Genomic DNA, 19,954 nt, shown 5'->3' on the forward strand with positions numbered 1-19,954 from the left:
GATGGTTATTCTTTCTATTGGGACAGTTGTCTGGCTTAACTTCTATTCCCAGTCATGATCTAAGGCTTCTTATTGGAGTCAGAACTTTTTTTTATTGTTTTAATATTCAGGATTTACTGTGTATGTTGTATATCTTAAAGTTACTTTATGTTTTAGCTGTATGAAAGCAATAAATAGTTTGCAAAAAAGATCATATCCTTGTTTACAATCTTGCACTCTCAGTTTACAATCTCCACTCTCAGTTATTGACTCCGAAAGTCACTATTGGCAGCTGAAGTAGAGCAAGGTTTATATCACTACATGGCCTAACACTATTTTTTCCAATGTATTAACATTGTAGTATGCCTTCAAATATTTGTCATGTTCACCTATTTAGCAATAAGCTACTCTAGAAAATGTTTAAAGAAGTCACTGAAACATATGTCTTAAAGGGGTATTCCACTCAAACATAACTTTTTATATGTTGAAACCCATGGTGAGACTAATAGTGCGTTTACACAGACAGATTTATCTGAAAGATTTGTGAAGCCAAAGCCAGGAACAGACTATAACCAGTGAACAGCTCATAAAGGAATGACTGACATTTCTCCTCTTTTGCAATACATTCCTGGCTTTGGCTTAAAAAATCTGTCCTTTCATACTTGTTATTATCTATTCATTCTTCTTCCCCTGCTTTTGAGCTGCTGCTTTCTGCTAAAAACACAAAAAACTGTGTGTGATCTTATCTCTCCATCTCTCCTCCTTTCCTTCTTCCTTCCAAGACAGCTAATGTAAACAAGTTCTTGGTCAGCTGTATCTGTAACTTTGTAGCATATTTGTAATGCGGGAAGGGTTAATCTGAGATCGAGTTGATAATGAACTATTGCACGTCAGCCCTCATAGAAGGGAGGGGGAGGAGAAGAGAAAAGCTCACACACATTTTTTGTTTCTTCAGCAGAAAGCGGCAGCTCAGAACCAGGGGAAGAAGACTGAATAGTTAATAACAAGTGTACAATGAATTGTAAGTCTCACCATGGACAGCAACATATCAAAAGTTATGTTTGAGTGAAATACCCCTTTAATTTCTTACTTTCTTTGGCTTCAAATGTTTTAAATAGAGGACATGAAAAGATGAGGGCACCTGAGAAGGCCTCATAGTGAGGTATCACATCTCAGTCTGTTGGCTACTTCTATTATCCTACTCTGTAGATTCTATATGGGAGCTTATTGGTAACTCACATTGTGTTTACACTTTTGGGAATAGTTACTATTTAAATCACCCGGACCTATTTTTGGGTCTTTGCTCTATTGTAACCTAATTTTTTTCCTAGGGTCCAAGCTTTTAAATGTAAGGAACTATTAGTTCTACCATATAAACTGCAAGAAAGCAGAGTTATCAGTACGTCTCAGTGGGTAATTCCATTTTGCAGCTCTGTGGGAGTTAAAGAAAATCAAATAATGTAATGCATGCATTGATTGCTCACTGGCCTTGGTACTTGAATGTTCAGGATTGGTTAGTGGGCAATACTAGAATTCACAGGAACCCATAGCCTGGAATGCCCTCCACCCCATGCAGTTTTTCCAACAACAGCATATCTAGAATTCATATAATTTTAACAGCAAGCCAAAGGAATGGATAACAGTATCATGTAGCAGATATTCCTTCATCCTACCCATAGTGGTTATTGTGTGCGGAACCTTTTCTTGTAGGTTGATCTTTCCATCTAGCGGTTCTACCGATGATTCCTGTCATCCAGTACACCAGTCATCTGAAATTACATTAGGAACTTTTCTATTAGCCTATGTTCACACTACGTATATTTCCGGCCGTAGTGTGAACTGCAAATATACGCCCGTAGTTTTGAGGTTGATGTGTACACTTGGAAGTATACGATTTCCGGCCGCACAATGCACACTACGTATGAGCCTACGGCTGGATCGTATACGGCGCCGTGAAAAATGAACAAGACCATTGTTTGCGGCCGGAACTGTTCCAACTCACGGCCGTGGATTTCAATGCGGTCCCGTACGGAGTACTTATTTCAGCCAAATTGAACTTAATTTATAGATTAAAAATGTTCTGTGTGTTTTATTGGGCTGGGCGAAGATTTCCAAGTAAATGAACTGCCTCAGATCGCTTCGAAACAAGCTAGGAAGCATACCTGTACTACGGGCGTATGTTCGCGGTTCGCCCGCATGTTCGCAATCCGGCTGCATGTCTATTTTTCCCACGGCCGTAGTTTCAGCCGCCATATACGTAGTGTGAACATAGCCTTAGTCTGTAAAGCCCCTTTATAATTCTACCATGTTGTATATTGCTGCCCTCATCTCCATCTACCAACCTTTCATGCTCTTTGCTCAACAAAACATAGTAATCACTGAACTCAAGAAACACTGAACTCAAAAAAAAAAAAAAAAAAAATTATATATATATATATCGGAAAATCTTCAGCATTCCTCGTTGCAGCTCTATATCTTGAATGAGCACCTGTGAGATGATACAGTCCAGAAAAACTTTTCCAGGCAATCTTAGGTCCACTATTTATTTTATTCTTCAAACAGTTAACAAAACAGATGACACAAAGCCAACTCCAGACAGAGAGACCGCCGTGCTGCGAGCCCGGATAACCTTTTTACTGCCGTATAATGAGTGAGAGGCCATCACTCACACCTAGTATCCTTTTCCCAGATTATATCGAGCAGAAATAAAGATCACTTTATATTCTTACATCATCTGCCGCGCAGACCAGAAAAACCTCTCTGACCATAAAGTTATCTCATTCAGACCAGTGCTCTGTGTACTTGTGACAGATCTGAAATCGCCAGGACACTAGAATTGGATTGATTGCTATGATAAGGGATGGGACTAGAATCTTTATGATGAAACAATAAAGTATCAATTTGAAGTTAAAGCAAATGAGGTGTCCTGGGTCAGAATTCTGCCGGAGGAATAATCTCGGTATGAATAAATACGCATTCTGGATGTATTTATGCCCGTCTGTCCACTTGGACTATTGTCTTTAACCCATTCTGAGTTGCATACTCTGTGATGCCCTGTCAGATTTTGGCTAGGATATTTTTTTCAAAATTGGATTGCCTGACATTTTTTTGTCAGACAAGAGCCTGCCGCTGGGAATCTCTGATGCCGGGAGCCCAGTTCGGGGCCGCGTCCCAGCCAAAGAAAAGGACTTCACTGGAGTGTTGGAAGGTAAGAATCTAACAGGCATATAAGAGTTTTGATCTTTGATCTTGAGTTTGGACAGCTATAAAAAAAGTTTTTAAAAAAGCGTACTCACCTACCCCTGCAGCTTCTGGTGGACCTCATGCCATTCCCTGCTAGTCGTTCTGCCTTCTACGTTTGAGATGGACTTGACAACTTACTCAGCCAATCACCCCCCCTAGCAATATCACACCTCAGTCAGTGATTGGGAGAGTGGGCTGTCACTGCTGAGACAAGTCTGTCTTGGAAGGAGAAAGCAGAGGGACGAGCAGGAGACTGGCTGATATCACACTGGGAGGAGAGGAAGATCCAGGTCAGTGAGTATGCATTTTTGTTATTTTTATAGCCAAAGTTAATTATCAAAAGTTTTATAACCCTAATAACCCCTTTAATAGATGAAATATAAGTGCCTTAAAGGCCCTATTACACCAAGCGATTATTGTCCGTATTCGGCTTGGTGTAATAGCTACTGTTAAAAGGCAATGATTAGCCGGCATGTCAGTTGATTCTTGTATTTCAACATGTTGAAATTTTTTTCAATTATAACGACCGTCTGCTGGCCAACAGGTGTAATAGGAGCGGTGGCAGCAGACCACCACTATCTCCCATTGGCTCGTCGGATGATCTTTTAGGAGCCCCTTAAGTCAATTAGAAAGTGATCAATGTAAGGCTACATGATATAATTAAGGTAGCCGCTATAGGTAACATTTGTACTTATACTTAAACACATTCACCATTACCTAACCCCAGAAGAAGCCAACACGTGCGAAACGTACCTCGGGTATGGCTGAATTTCCTCCATTTCTATCCTTCCCTATAACTTCCTTTATTTATATTATTTATATTTATAGTTATTTATATAAACATTACCAAAAATTACAAAGTGTTATCCAATGTCTAGAAAATAGGGATGGTCCGAACCTGTTTCGGTTGGGGTTCGTACGAACCCGAACTCTCTGCAATGATTCCCGCTGCCTGGCGGCTCCGTGGAGAAGGTGGATACAGCGTGAGGACCGCCTGGAAAACTGGGATACAGCCATAGCCATAGGCTGTATTCCAGTTTTCCAGGCGGTCCTCCCGCTGTATCCACCCGCTGCACAGAGCCTGCAAACAGCGGGAATCTGATGGCCGGCGTTCGGGTTCATACGAACGCGAACATCGGAAGATTCGGAACATCCCTACTAGAAAACCATACCCGTTCCAAAGTAATATAAATTTATGAAATCAATGCATTAGCAAAATATGTAAAGATCAGTCTCCAGAGTACCCCTTTAGTAGAGCTGGGGGAGAATAATTTGTATACATACAAGTATGGATCGTGGACACACCCTATTGGCTGCACATCAGTGAGGAGGAGCTGGGATTAGACAGCATGGAGCAAAGGTAACCCAGCAGGTGTGCTAATGAGTATAAAGAGCAGAGTACCGGCATTAAAATAATCTTCATGCTTCTTTAAGGTTTGTACGTTACATTTTAAACAAGGAAGATGTTTGGATGTCCAATTACTATAATCACCATATAGAAAATTGAAGCACAATACTATTTAAGCCTTCACTGTGTAACATAAGAGAGAGACACCATTGCGTCTTCCCATGCGCTACTCTGTTTCATGAATTATCCTTTTTTCCGCATGCTTAACAACCATGTATTGCTTTGCATTCTGATAAATACAGTCTGAACTTGGAGTGACCCCCTCCGCAATGAACTCTTCCTCAAAATCTAAAATATGAAATTCTAAAGACGCTTTCAGAGAAAGTCCTTCTGGGTATAAAGGTGGACTTTGTTAGGTCCCAAACGCTGAGCAATTCTCACTTATTAACACATATAAATGTGTATAAGAAAAAGTAGCACAATATATACCTATACTAATAGAGAATGCAATCGTGTCAGGTTTTAAAGATTATTATTATTATTTATTTATTTTTGCATATATAGTACAACATAGGCTATTATTAGAGAAAATGTAAATGTTATTGTGTAGGCCTTGTGCTAATCTGTTTTTAACTGATGTGGCAGCGATAGGTTTTCAGCTATGTTTGATTCATATTTGCCATCTGAAATTATTTTCTATTAAGTTGAAAGTTTTCCTCAGCAATAAATAAATATAATGGTGACTGACAGGAGGTGAAGTAGCCTCTCTCCTCTCCATATTACACTGCTCGGCCACTGTAGATCTTTACAGTACAATAATAGCAATATAGTTGCTTTATTTATATACAGTAGCTCCTACTTAATCTGCAGTGCATTATAGAGATTGTAGTCATTCATACTGGTCCCTGTCCCCAATGGAGCTTGCAATATTTTGTAGAGTGGTATAAAACCCATGCAGACATTGGGGGACATAATGTACCTGTAGCTGTTATCCTTGGTGGCATTTGATCCCAGAATTTCAACACTGCAAAGCAACATGGCTAACCTCTGTGCTCCCACAACATGGCTAACCTCTGTGCTCCCACAACATGGCTAACCTCTGTGTCTCCCACAACATGGCTAACCTCTGTGCCACCCACAACATGGCTAACCTCTGTGTCTCCCACAACATGGCTAACCTCTGTGCTCCCACAACATGGCTAACCTCTGTGCTCCCACAACATGGCTAACCTCTGTGTCTCCCACAACATGGCTAACCTCTGTGCCACCCACAACATGGCTAACCTCTGTGTCTCCCACAACATGGCTAACCTCTGTGCCTCCCACAACATGGCTAACCTCTCTGTCTCCCACAACATGGCTAACCTCTGTGCCTCCCAGAACATGGTTAACCTCTGTGTCTCCCACAACATGGCTAACCTCTGTGCCTCCCACAACATGGCTAACCTCTGTGTCTCCCACAACATGGCTAACCTCTGTGCTCCCACAACATGTCTAACCTCTGTGCCACCCACAACATGGCTAACCTCTGTGCCTCCCACAACATGGCTAACCTCTGTGCCTCCCACAACATGGCTAACCTCTGTGCTCCCACAACATGGCTAACCTCTGTGCCTCCCACAACATGGCTAACCTCTGTGCCTCCCACAACATGGCTAATCTCTGTGTCTCCCACAACATGGCTAACCTCTGTGCTCCCACAACATGGCTAACCTCTGTGCCCCCACAACATGGCTAACCTCTGTGTCTTCATAACATGGCTAACCTCTGTGCCTCCCACAACATGGCTAACCTCTGTGTCTTCATAACATGGCTAACCTCTGTGCCTCCCACAACATGGCGAACCTCTGTGCCCCCACAACATGGCTAACCTCTGTGTCTTCATAACATGGCTAACCTCTGTGCCTCCCACAACATAGCTGCTAGCTCCTGGTCTCCCTCATTGTATCTAACACATGGGCTGGCACCCGCAAAGGATGCTTCAGGGATGTGAAAGCCCTAAAGTACCCAAAGTACACTTATGCAAATCCAAAGAAAAGAAGGGTTGAGAAAGAATGGACTACCCCTCACAAATAACTCATATCAAAATATTTTTTATTACTTTATTGACATAAATGCAAGGGACAAGACTATTAAAAACAATTAAAATCCAAGAACCTGACTGGCCATGATGCGGCCCAGTTAACCGAGACCTATCAATACAATATCTCAAGTGGCAGCCATAGCCAACCATGAATAGAGTAGATAAATAATATCACCAAAAAGATATAAAAGTGTACAACTATATGTAACTATAAACAAGATTGTAAAGAGAGAAAGATGATGAAAGACATAAATATAAAGTGCTAGTTGGTAATGCTACATGCCCTAAATCTATACCAATGCAACTCAATGTACATAAAGTTCAAAATTTTAAAAAGTGCAAAAGCAAAATATTTGCGTGCAAAGAGATAGATTACACAAACAGTATGGCGGTCACATGGTGGGTCCATGATCTAGATGTTCGGTCCTGGCCCACCATGTGTCCGCCATACTGGTTGTATTGTGTTATCCATCTCTTTGCACGCACTGCAATCTCATACATTGCAGTATTGTAGAAAACAGAACCCACTAATCTGCAAAGTATCTTTCAATATAAATTAAATTATGCTCAAATACCCTAAACCTAACATAAAACATTTTCCCCAACAGCTATGTCTCCCAGTCTAACTATACACAAACAACTGGCACAGGAGGGTAAACTGGTACCAGATGGCTCTGCAGACAACTTATCTTTTAGAAAACAATAAGGCCTGGTAGTTGAAATCCAACATTTTCAACCCTTCTCTACCATGACATAATTTGTTAGGAGAGAATCATGAGGTTGCCATATGCTTTAGACAGTCAACCAACCCTCCCGAAGACAGTGGGTTGGGATCACCTTTGTCTAAACTGTATAGAGACCTTCACAGTGGACAAAGACATTGCTCAGTCTATCCTCAAGGTGTAATGATCAGTAGCTAGAAGCAAGTAAAAGAAGAGGGAAGGAAGATACCAGACAATCGAAAAATTTAAAGTGTGTATGGTGGTATATGGAAAAAAGGTGTTTTCACTGAAAGTTACTTTACGTCACTTTTTAAATTATTTCCCTTCCCTCCTTATTTCACCCTTTTTCTATCACTAACCTTATCCTGCTGAGATATGTACCAGTATAGGGCACATGCACTGTTTCCTGGTCCAGCCCTTTTTTCCCTTCAAACCTAGTTATAGATCCTTTGTCCTAGGATCTTGTTCAATTCAAAGGTGTACTACTGGTCCATGAATTCTGCTCCTTGCTCAGCTTGTTACCTGGACTCATCATCAATTTGTCTTCTGCTTGTCCTGACCTCCTAACTGCTTACTATATTCAAAGACCACTGCCAGCCTTGACCTTGGCATATTGTATTGGCAGAACTATACCTGCCCTGTTCTCGGCATGACTGTGCTTATTAATTTACCATTCTTGGATACAGGAACTTATGCCATTAGACACTACTCTGAGGGGCTCCCTGGGTTTAAAGCTAAAAACCAGGAGATCCCTTAAAGCCTTATTTAGACAGCCTGATGCATGTCCATGAGACGGCCAAAATAGCCATTGGCCATGCATCAACTACTACACAAAGTGATGTTAAAAGACAACAATGAGCCGAGCTCCTATGTGATCACTATCTTTATTACATGGAGCAATGGCTGTCTGATTGTGCAGCTAATCATTCCATGTAATAAGGCCTTTAGACTGCACTACTTTGTTTAGCCCTCCACCACATCATCCACCATGAAGATGTCAATATATGGTGTCAATCCAAGGTTTATCACAGGGTTAGAGTTAGCATAGAGTATGCACAGAGTTTAGGGGTACTTTAGTGTCCAATACTTTATCCCCTATCGTATATCCTATTCTGCTCCCCCCCAATGAGGATCTGACTTTCACAGCTTTTCACACCATATCTAGTAAAGTTCTTCTCGTCACTACATTATTATTATTATTATTATTATTAATAATAATAATAATAATAATAATAATAATAATATTAATAATTATAACTAAGCCAATTTATAACCCATCCCCAATATGATCTTCATCCAGTACCTTGGCAATTCTGTTTTCTTGATAATTTAACATGGCATTCACACTGTTAGCGTAAGTGGATGTTAAGAAACACTTGTAGTTTGCTAATTTGCTTAATCAAAAAAGCTACTTACCTGAATTAGATCTTTAATTTTGCTGGAAGAAAAATTGGGGCAATCTGCTTTTCCTTGATAAACAATCTATATATAGTATTTTTCAATTACCTAGTATATTAAAGGGGTTGTCCCAACTGGAAACCAGCTCTAGTGAATGAAGCCAGCTGGGTTATAATGAGTCTGCTAGAGTCACAGATGCTCTTTTTGAATCCCATTATATAATTTCAATATTCTCTAACAAGGTATATGGATATCCAGACTGAACGGCTCTTTAACTGGCACCCAGACTATGGAATAGGCATTGTGTAACCAAGCCTGTATTTACTCTGTCTTTGTGCACCAGTTATTGAGATTGTGGTACATATCAAAGGATCACTGTAAGAAAGGAGTTCTATAAAATAGACACTTACACACAGGGACAAGACATTCAAGAGATTTTCTTATATAGCTGAATGCATTGTGGTATAAGAATATATAATATCTGAAAAATCTATTATCCCCTGCCCCATGCCCAGTATATGACACTGCTTTCTCATCATCTTCTATGTAATAAATATTTAGCTATAAAATATATAATGCAGCCCACAATTCTCAAGCATAACCCATAACCCAGAATTATTTCTTGAACGGCTAAATTTATAACCATAGGGGACTAAACACGGCATATCTTGTCTCATCTCATCAATCAATAGGGGATATAATCCAATGCAAACCTCCTACATTCAATAAAAAGGGTAAGGATGATGCAGCATGAAGGTAGAAAGAACATTTTGCTTCTTACATAAAACCCTTATGGTGGTCATTAGTTTGCACAAGATTTTTTTTTTTAGATTTTCTACATTTCTGAATGCCAGATCATCATTGCCATTCGGATAAAGATATGGAACAATCCTTATAGCAGTTATATTGGCCGTCACGCCGTTTTTATATAAAAGTATAAATAAGAATAGCTGAATAGAATTTGAAGAAGAAGAACAAAACTCAACTATTTTATTTTAAGTGAATATACCCTTTTTTTCTAAGATACTGAAAGATACTAAAACATGTTCTATTTTTTAAATCTGTTCCTATATTTGTAAATAGCCTATTTAATTTATGTACATTATTATGGAAGGAGCCGTCTTGCTTACTCTTATTTTAATAGCATTTGGGGTACATGCTTTACGGCAATTACCATGGACATAGGCACAATAGACTGGAGCTGCCTATTTACTTGTATGGGAGAGTTTTTTAGGCATGCTCTGTGACCTGTATAGAGGTAATTGTGCAAGGAGAAGGGGGGCACTTAGCTCTCATCATCATCAACTGCTGTGAAAGGTCTGATCAACTGTACGCTGGTTTCACCTTTTATTTTTAACCTGTCTGTGATAATGGGAGTTCAAAAAAATCAGAGCAGGAACTGTCAGCTCATTATTAGTTAGGCTAAATGGCCAGAATAAAAACTGCAAAAATAATGTTTTTATAATAATAGTTGTAAAATGGAAAGTAAGTAAAACTAGTAAAAAAAAGTTTAACAAAAATTTTATTTAAAGAGTACCTGTCATTAAAAATTACTTTTTACGTCAAGTCATTGATCACAGTGGGTCTCACTGCTGGTACCTGCTATGATCAGGAGATACAGCCGGGGAGAGAGTACATGACAATGTAGCTTTATAGACTTATGATGTCAAAATTAGGAGATACAGTCGGGATGTTGATTGCACAGGCAATGTGCTCTCTTCCCAGCTATACATACACAAGCGTACACAAAAATAAGGTCAAGTATGTTTTTGTGTACGTTAAAAAAAACAAAAAAACAGATTTTTTTTATATATATATATAATGGAAGTCAATGGAAAAACGAATCAAAACGGATGCACGCACATGCATCCGTTTTTCCATCCATTTTTTGCGAAAACGGATGAAAAAAGACGGATTGAAAAAATGTAGTTTGAACCCAGCCTTACAGAACAACATATTATGTATAGGACGAAATCTAGATAATGTAGTAATGTAATGCTACAGCTCGAATTCATATATTGCTAGGCCCGTCTTGTTTTAGGGTGAAGTAAAACAGTAGGTCTAGCCAGCTATTTACAAACACTCAAACTGTGCTACTCGCATTATCAATGTAAAGGTCTATAATGGAATTCCCTGTGGTGGGTCAAGCAAGGTTTACTGTTTTGATTAAACCAGTATTTCCTGGTTTACATACATATGGCTGTTAACATTAAGTCACTCTCAGTCGATACTTTATCAATACCCTACCAACTACACCATTATAAGAGTCAGTTTAGAATTAAAGAGGGTGACCTCATAGGTGCTCCTACATCCTATGGCCTTCACTGATGACAGTCACACGTGTCTCTTTGGGAACATCACTCAATGTGGTGACATTAGACCGCTTGTGGTGTCGATTTGTGATTAAATTCTCAATCACTTCATGACAATCTAATTCCACAAAGAGCCGCTCACATCTTAAAGGGGGGAAATTCCAATTTGCATGGACTGTTTTGTTGATTATAACAAGGGGGAAAATTATAAATTAGTGGTATTTAGGCGCTTTTCATCACAGGGTATTGTACATTGCAATTAAATATTGACGATTTCCGCAGCTCTTAGCAAAATATCATGTGATCAAGCTTTTTTTTTTGTCTATTTTATAATTAAGCTTTAAATGGGTTTTACTCACCATTCTCACAATTTTAGCGTATTGATCAGATATAGATTGTGAACTCTTGGGAGAAGGGCCCTTACTCATCTTGTATGTATTGTTATGTCTACTCTGTAATGTCTCATTTTGTCTGTTATATCCTTTCCCATGATTGCAAATTGTTGCAGAATAAGTTGGTGCTATATAAATACATATCATTATAGAGATTAAAGGGGTATTCTGGCACACAAAACTTCACTCCAATGAAAAGTATGTGGCACAAAGTAGAAATCCTCACTATATAGTAATTTAATCTTTCCCACATTATTGTATACCACTTACTGAGCTGAAATGTGTTGTTTATAGTTGGCCCTTGGGTTACAACCTATTATTCAGCTTCAGTTTCAGTCAATGGAACAGCTCCAGTCCGTTGTTGACTAGGTCCATAGGGCTTGCTGTAAAGCATTTCTCTAAATGCTGTTAAAAATAGCTCAGGCAGAATGGCTGCCCCCAAAATAATATTGAAAGAATAAATTTAAAAACAATAAAACTATTTCAGACTCTGGTTTTAATAAGTAAAAGGCTATGTTCACACAATGTTTTTTCAGCTCCGTTTAAAATGACATTTTGAGTCTCAAATAACGGACGTCATTTAGCTATCTGGCCTCTCCGCTATTTGTAAAAGACGTTCGAAAATAATGATCATGTTCATTATTTTGACGTCTGCGGTAAAAACGTGAGTTATTCAATACATTGGGGGAGATTTATCAAAGGGTGTAAAATTTAGACTGGTGCAAACTGGCCACAGCAACCAATCACAGCTCAGTTTTAGGCAGTGCTGAAAGGAAGGCTGAGCTGTGATTGGTTGCTGTTGCCAGTTTGCAACAGTCTAAATTTTACACCCTTTGATAAATCTCCCCCATTGTGTGCATTGCGGCAATAACGGACGTTTTTGTAAACATCAAAATTGTCCGCCTTTTCTCTATTTTTGACGTTGTGTGAACATAGCCAAAAACAAACCAATGTGATCCATTCTTTTTAAGTCTGAAGTCAAACACAATTTTTAATGGAATTTGTGGTGTATTTTTCTATCATATAAAAGAAAGAAGTTTTAAAGGGGGTTTCATGTCAGGCTCCAAATATGCAAACAAGAGAACACAGCCCTAGGCTACGTTCACACGCTGTGTGAACGCTGTGATCTGTGACCCGCCGGGTCATGGAACGGCCGGTCTAATTAAACATGATCCCGGCCGGTACTGAAGTACCAGCCGGATGATCTTTAGTGCCTCTGAGTTCTGATGCAGGCACATCCGTGCGTGCCGGCATCAGAACTCTCCACTGCACAAAATGGAGCAGGCGGCCGGAGCCGCTCGCTCCACTGTGTGCACTGAATGAATAGGGGCCACACTGAATGAATAACGGCCGCAGAAAACTGACTTGTCAGTTGTTTGCGGCACAATAGACGGCAAGGTAACGTATATTTTCGTATTAATCACGGCTGCTGTTGCAATCGGCAACAACGACCGAAAATATAAGTTGTATGAACATGGCCTTAGAATGGATTCAAATATTGTCTACTTTTATGCTGTGGATATGGATGCAGAAAATCTGTGTCACATGCCTGTGTCACATCTAAAATAAGATTTACATGAACTTTCTGAGGTATGGACGTTTGCAATGCAACTTCATAGTGGATCATGCCTTGACTGATCTGCTGGTATAGCCTGCTTGGGGCAGACTCTACCAACATAATGCTCAATGCAAATTCCTCACATTGACCTGTTACAAGCAATCAAATAATTGCTTATAATATCTGCCTAGAGGTCCCCATACACCTTCAGTTTTGTTCGGCCATACCTGTCCTTGGTTTAAGGTGTATGGGGCTCTCCTGACTGACCACCGACAGATGATTTCAGTGGAGATAGGGGTCAGTCGTGATGGAAAATCGCCACCAACCCCTTGGTTCTGGAAAAGATAAGCAGCATCAAGAGCTTTCTGGCAGCGTTTTACCCCCTTTCCTCCTTATAGAGAACACAGAAATGCTCAGCCATGTTGAACATTACTGTGTATGGGGAGGAGGGGCAGACAGTGGGAGAGATAACTGACAGCCAAGCAATTGTTTGGCCTTCAGTTATTGTAGGTGTACAGCCACCGGCACTAGCACATTTTTGTTGTTTATGTTGCTGCCATTTAAGGAAACATAATATGTAGAGATGAGCGAACCTCGAGCATGCTCGAGTCCATCCGAACCCAAACTTTCGGCATTTGATTAGCGGTGGCTGCTGAAGTTAGATAAAGCCCTAAGGCTATGTGGAAAACATGGATATAGTCATTGGCTGTATCCATGTTTTCAAGACAACCTTAGAGCTTTATCCAAGTTCAGCAGCCCCCACTAATCAAATGCCGAACGATCGGGTTCCGATGGACTCGAACTCGAACCCGGTTTGCTCATCTCTAATAATATGTTATACTTACCTCTCGGCTCTTCCCTGCTGTCTGTAGGCAACAAGCTTGCCTCGGGAGAGACAGCCAACTTAGCCAATCACTGACTGAGATGGGATAACGCTGCAGCCAGTGATTGGCTGATCAGACTGTCACTCCTGAGACAAGCTCATCTCAGAAGTAACAGCGGTTACAGACCGCGGACAGGTAACTATAACATGTTTGTTATGTTTTCTTTGGCAGCAACATGTTAAAAATGCGCGAGCACTGGATAACCCTCTTTACTTTGCTTAAAAAGTAAAGTATTGAAAGTAATTATAATTATATTTTTATCAAGTAAACTGAGGATTGGTAGGGGTTAAAAAGACCTCCTAATACTGCAATATAGTTCAAACATAATAATGCAATTCAATTCCTACAATTTCATTCATATAATAAAAAAATAGAAAAATCTATCTCTGTGTTTCATATACAAAAATTAGTAAATAAAAAAAAATCATACTAAAGTTACTAAAATTATGCTTTTTGGTCAATCCTGCCTCTTCTTCTATACAATATACTACTAAAATCTTCAGATCAAAGTATAATGTTAATCACTTTGAGAGCCTGAAGCAGTGGTAAATCTGCTGATGAAACTTGTAAGGAAGAAGAGGTTGCAAATGCATAAATGTTAATCCTTTAAAAAGGAATATATGATGTATCACAATAAATGGATAGGCTTTTCCCAGGCTGGCCATCTTACAGTCCCACAACAGGCACTTGATGTAGTATATCTTGAAGTGTCTTACAACAGCTTGGACTCAGCTTCCTTACAATAATAGACATGACTCAGCTCCTGTGTACTAGCAGCTACAAATGGCTCAGCTCCTGTACACTGGCCAACAAGTATGAATCAAGTGCGGCATACTGAGAGAAGGAAGACAGAGAGTAAATGAGGAGCAGCAATGCAGAGAACACAAGACGTGTATAGACGGAGAGGCACATGTACTATTAGTCATAGACATGATAGCAGTTTAGTAACACATCTCAGCTTCCAGTCATCTGTACTGAGTTAATTGTCAATACCTCTCTATTGATGTAATTAGGTCCATTGATTATTGCAAGAAAATCAAACAGAATCTTTAGGGACGATTAATAAACCTCTAAGTGGCAGAGGTTCTATCTCTCATCCAACTGAAAAACGTTCACTCATTGTTACTGTATTTCAGATCGGCCCAGGCCCCTGTGTTTTTTTGGGGGGGTTGTATACCTATCTGTCCCATCTTGACTCTGACTGCTAAATGTTATGCTGGCTCAGGTTTTGGTTTTGCCCCTAGCATATACTTTGGTTATATCCCCTCTTTAATTCTGAAGAGTAGTTATAACTTCCTCTAAAATGGGCAGTTTTGGCCACTTTGGCCGACTGTTGCCTGTAAATTACAAGCAACAATCCTTTGCAATGGCCAATGATGGACTACCAAGTGCTAAGAATGTGACCGGATACATCAGATGTTTTCTCAGCTGTGGCAAGATTGCTTTTTCTTTTGCCACTTTGTGCCTGCAAACTGTAGAAGAAAACCAGTGATCTGTCACTTTAGTCTGACATGACTACTATGGTCTGGCAAACTTTTTGCAAAAAGTTTACTTTTCTTAAAGCTGATACGTCAGTGAAGGGGCAGCAGAATGTAGCGACAGAGACAACAGCTTTTATTATTGTAATAGTCATTATTAAAATTGCTGTTTATCAGCTGCAGTGTAAGCTGAGCACTGGGTTACATCCACTGTGGGGTCCTAGAGAATGCATAGATAGAAAGCCATTGATCTGTGGTGGGGGAACAGAAGCTCATAAATAGAGTTAGGTTATGTTCACACAGCGTAAAAGTACAGAAGTTGTTGCAGTCTGCAACAACAGCTGTACTTTGCACGTGTGGACTAGCCTGATTTTGTTCTATGGGATCCCGACCAGAGCGTATACACATAGTATACGCTCTGGCTGGGATCCCACACAGCGCCGCAAAGAACTGACATGTCAGTTTTCTGCGGCCGCAATTCATTGAATAGTGCTGTGGTTACAAAACAGTCATTCTATGAAAACTATGGCAAGAAAAAAGTGATAAAGTGCTACAATCGAAGTCTCTGTCACTACTTTTAGCTTCCCTTAGATACTGGATGGCAGCATAAACTGGATAACATATTGCTTTTAAAGGTGTTCATACAACTTCAAAGGCTACCAGACAAAAAATGTTCGACTGACAAATATGTCTCCTGGAAGAGGCCTCTCCCTTGGAAAACAAAAAGTTTCATCAGTTTACATCCAACGTGTCTGACCCTTCTCTCCATGAAACTATCTGTTGGGGAAAGTCAATAGGTTCGCATATACAAAAGAGGGTGGACTGTCCTTGCCAAAATTGGTGGGGTCAGACAACTTAACTATTGGTGGTCCAACTAGAGATGAGCGCAACTCGAGCATGCTTGAGTCTAATCGTTCAGCGTTTAAATATTGGTGACTCCCCAAAGCTGCATCCAACTTCTTTAACCACCAGTCCTGAAATGATGCAGTTGCTTTCATCTCTACAGCCAACTTTTGACCAAGGATTATGGCGACCTAAAGACACTACTGTTTTGAAATAACATATGTCTGCAAACTTACCAGAAACCTTGATACAGTATGTATAGAGCTCTATATAATAAAAAGTGACACAACCTTCAAGTGGCTTTGTGAGATGTAATGTGATGTCACCAATAATAGCATACTAGGGTGGGGGTGCACAACAGGTTCTAGCTGCAAAAATAAGGGTCAAGCAGGACTGACAACTAATAAGTCCTGCTAATAACTCCTTTTTCAATCTCTAAGCCAATGTATATTAAAATGGAGCATAAGGAGATTAGGAAGGATATGCAGGGAACTTTGCCTGAATATTATAGAAATCTCTACAAGTTTCATTTGACGCAACCCTCCTTAGTCACCTCACTTAATCTTTTTAATCTCTATATGAGAACATAACAAAACATTTTGTTCCATTGCTGCAAACCGTTCCTTTGATACTTCATATCCCTATAATAAAAGTGATACTTATTCAACCGAGTTACATCCATTGCCTCGCTGCTCCCCATTCTCTGCCCATTAGATCAACAAGAAAATTGTCTCAGATACAATCTGACCGTGTCCTTGACAACCATGTCTCCAATAAGTGGAATGCTTAAGATTTCAAAATTTCACATGCAAATAAACACACAGAGCGCCATGTGTGAAATGCAGTTTAATTGCTCATCGTGTGCAATGTATTCGTCTCGAACAGCGAGGATGGTATCGTACTCTGCGAGACGCATTGTATGAGATAGGGCATCTTGAAAACTCGCCTACTAATCTCACAAGGGTCTCACTGGGGCTTGGAGTGGCCTGAGCCACGTCATGACGAAAACAATTCAATAAGAAAATAGCACTGTGAATTAAATTAAAATCTTCTTGGTAATTACTAGCCGAAAGAGATAGAGGAAAACGTAGATGTGGTTATTAAAAAAAACCTGCTCGAAAAGAATGGCAGAGAGGAAAAAGTAAAACTTTCTTTGGGAGGTTTTCAGTCTCACTGCTGACATATACAGAGGCAAGTTTATAAATAATTAAAATACAGATGGATACAATGAAACAATAAAAAGGAAAATTTGGGGGTTATATTCTACCCACCAGTGGTGGACAAACTGGTCAAGGACTATGTGTGAATTTGGGAACAGACACACCAATCCCTGTTGCATGCTTCTGGTTGGATAAAGTCGAGGAAAGACAAGAAGAAGAGACTGGCCAAAACCTTTGCTCCCTGTGACAAAGTCTGTTTATCTGTCAATTATGTTCAGTTCAAGATTCCAAGTTATAAGTTGGGCCCATGGTTTCTTGGACCATTTAAGATGCTGAAATGCATCAACCCTGTACCCATCCTGCCTCCCACCATGCGTATTTCGAATTCGTTTCATGTCTCCCTCCTAAAGCCAGTGATCCTCAACCACGTTTCTAGTAAGTCTATCTCTCCTCCTCCACAAGCAGTCTCCTCTGACTTCTACACTGTCAAGGACATTATAGCTATGAAGACAGTTAGATGGAGACAATTCTTTTTGGTCGACTGGAAGGGTTTTGGTCCTAAAGAGATGTCCTGGGAGCTCATCCACTGAAGCTAACATTCTGGATCGGAAGCTCATCAAGAAAGAAGTGGAGGCCAAAGAGGGCCAAACCAGTGCGTCCTTAACTGGCTGCAACTTCCTTGTTGGAGTCTCTGCACTGCTACCTTTTGTATTGTGGTTTCAGCTTCCTGCCTGTGGTTCCCACTGTGAGACCTGCTGGACGGAGAGTTTCTGGATATTTGTACAGTACCTTGTGGCATTGTGCAGCATAAAAAGGGCAGTCCTATTCCTCTAGAGTGAAGATGGTGGTTCAGGAGCAGCTCCTGGTCCATGTATTCCATTCCAGCCCAAGAATTAATGAAGAACTGATGAGGCTCAGGAACCCACCTGGTAGAGCTCTATTAAAGACTTGAGAGTAGAGATGAGGGAATCACTCGGAAATTGGTTTTGCAAAGTTTGCAAATATTCGTGAATCTCATACAAACAAATTTTTATTAAAACAGGCAACCTACAGTATAGTAGCTACAATAGTGGGACTAACACAGAGTAGCAGTTGCTGTGACAGTTTCAAAATTGGAAACAATCAGTCATTCAATTTTCACCATGGACAGTAGTGGACGTTGGTGGATCAGCGGCATAATATCAATTTTCTCCCAGGACTGTAGTGGACATTGGTAAATGAACACCCAGTAAGATGGACACTGTGTTCACTGTGACTTCCTATAATGCACACCCAGCACCCAGTGACTTGGTATAATGAGCAACAGTCACCCAGTTACTTGGTATACTGGACAATGGCTTCACAGCTCCCACAGAAAACCACCCACAACACACCCTCCTCTCCTCTCTGTCCTTAGCTCTCTGTATTTCTATCCCTGCTCTAACTGCCTGTTACAACCTACTCTCCACTATACACAGCCGACTGGCCGCCTACAGGAAGCAAATCACCTTATATAGAGGGGGAGGGGGAAGCGCTGACATCATAGTAAGGCTGCAGCTGATTGAACGGGCTAACACGTTTAGTGAATTTGCAAAGTGAATCTGACAAATTGGCAAATTTAAAGGGGTAATCCGCCCCTGCAGTATAATCTGTGCATGGCCGGGGAGGGGGTTGAAATAGAAGCCGGCGGTGACTTACCTCCCCTGTTCCAGCGGCGGCTCCCGGATCACGCCACCCCGTACCCCCGTCCCACGGCCACTTCCTGCGGCGTGACGTCGCTTTGCTCATGTGTACTTGAGAGCTTCCTAGGGATGACTCACAGTGTGTGAGAACACAAGGAGTGCTAGGCCTGTGGGAGCTGCAGCCAAGAGGACTTGGTGAAACCAGTAAGTAGAACTGGTGTTATTGAGCAGTGTGCTCAGAAAGGCAGCTAGGGAAGCTGTAATGTGTAGTCAGTGGCTAGATGGCCTAGGATTTCCTTTGATTTATGTGCACAGTGTTGCCTGTAAAATATTTTGTTTTATGTGGCTAAATAAAAATGACTGTGGCCAGTTTGAAATGTACAACACCATGTGGACTACTATTTGGGGTGTACCAACCATCTCAGGCCAATCCCGGCTAGTGAGTAACCCCCTGATTGTCACACAGCTAAATTCCAGTTCTAAAATATCCACACATGTAGTCTCAATATAACCAGTTCTACTTACCTATAGCTCCAGGATACACAGATTGTACTAAAAATAATCAACAGTTCCCATGTGTTTTCCCCATGTATAGTGCTTGCTTCATAAGGGGAGGGGGTTAAAAAGTAGAATAAAGACAAAATAGATTACATGCTTATACTCTGATACTCTAAATATCAACCTTCAGCAGTAAAATTACTTGCAATATCCTCCACACAGTAATATGAGCCATAATGTAACAAACACAATGCTGGTTGAATGCACAGAGTTATACCAACAGGAAGAGGAAGAAGAAAATCAGGATATCTGATTGCCTGGTATAATAATGTTATGGTCCCCATGCATGAAGAGCTTAGTAACTATACAAACTGTGTTCTTATAGCATATATTGT

Source organism: Dendropsophus ebraccatus, chromosome 12 (assembly GCF_027789765.1).
Source record: "Dendropsophus ebraccatus isolate aDenEbr1 chromosome 12, aDenEbr1.pat, whole genome shotgun sequence".
NCBI classification, from domain to species: Eukaryota; Metazoa; Chordata; class Amphibia; order Anura; family Hylidae; genus Dendropsophus; species Dendropsophus ebraccatus.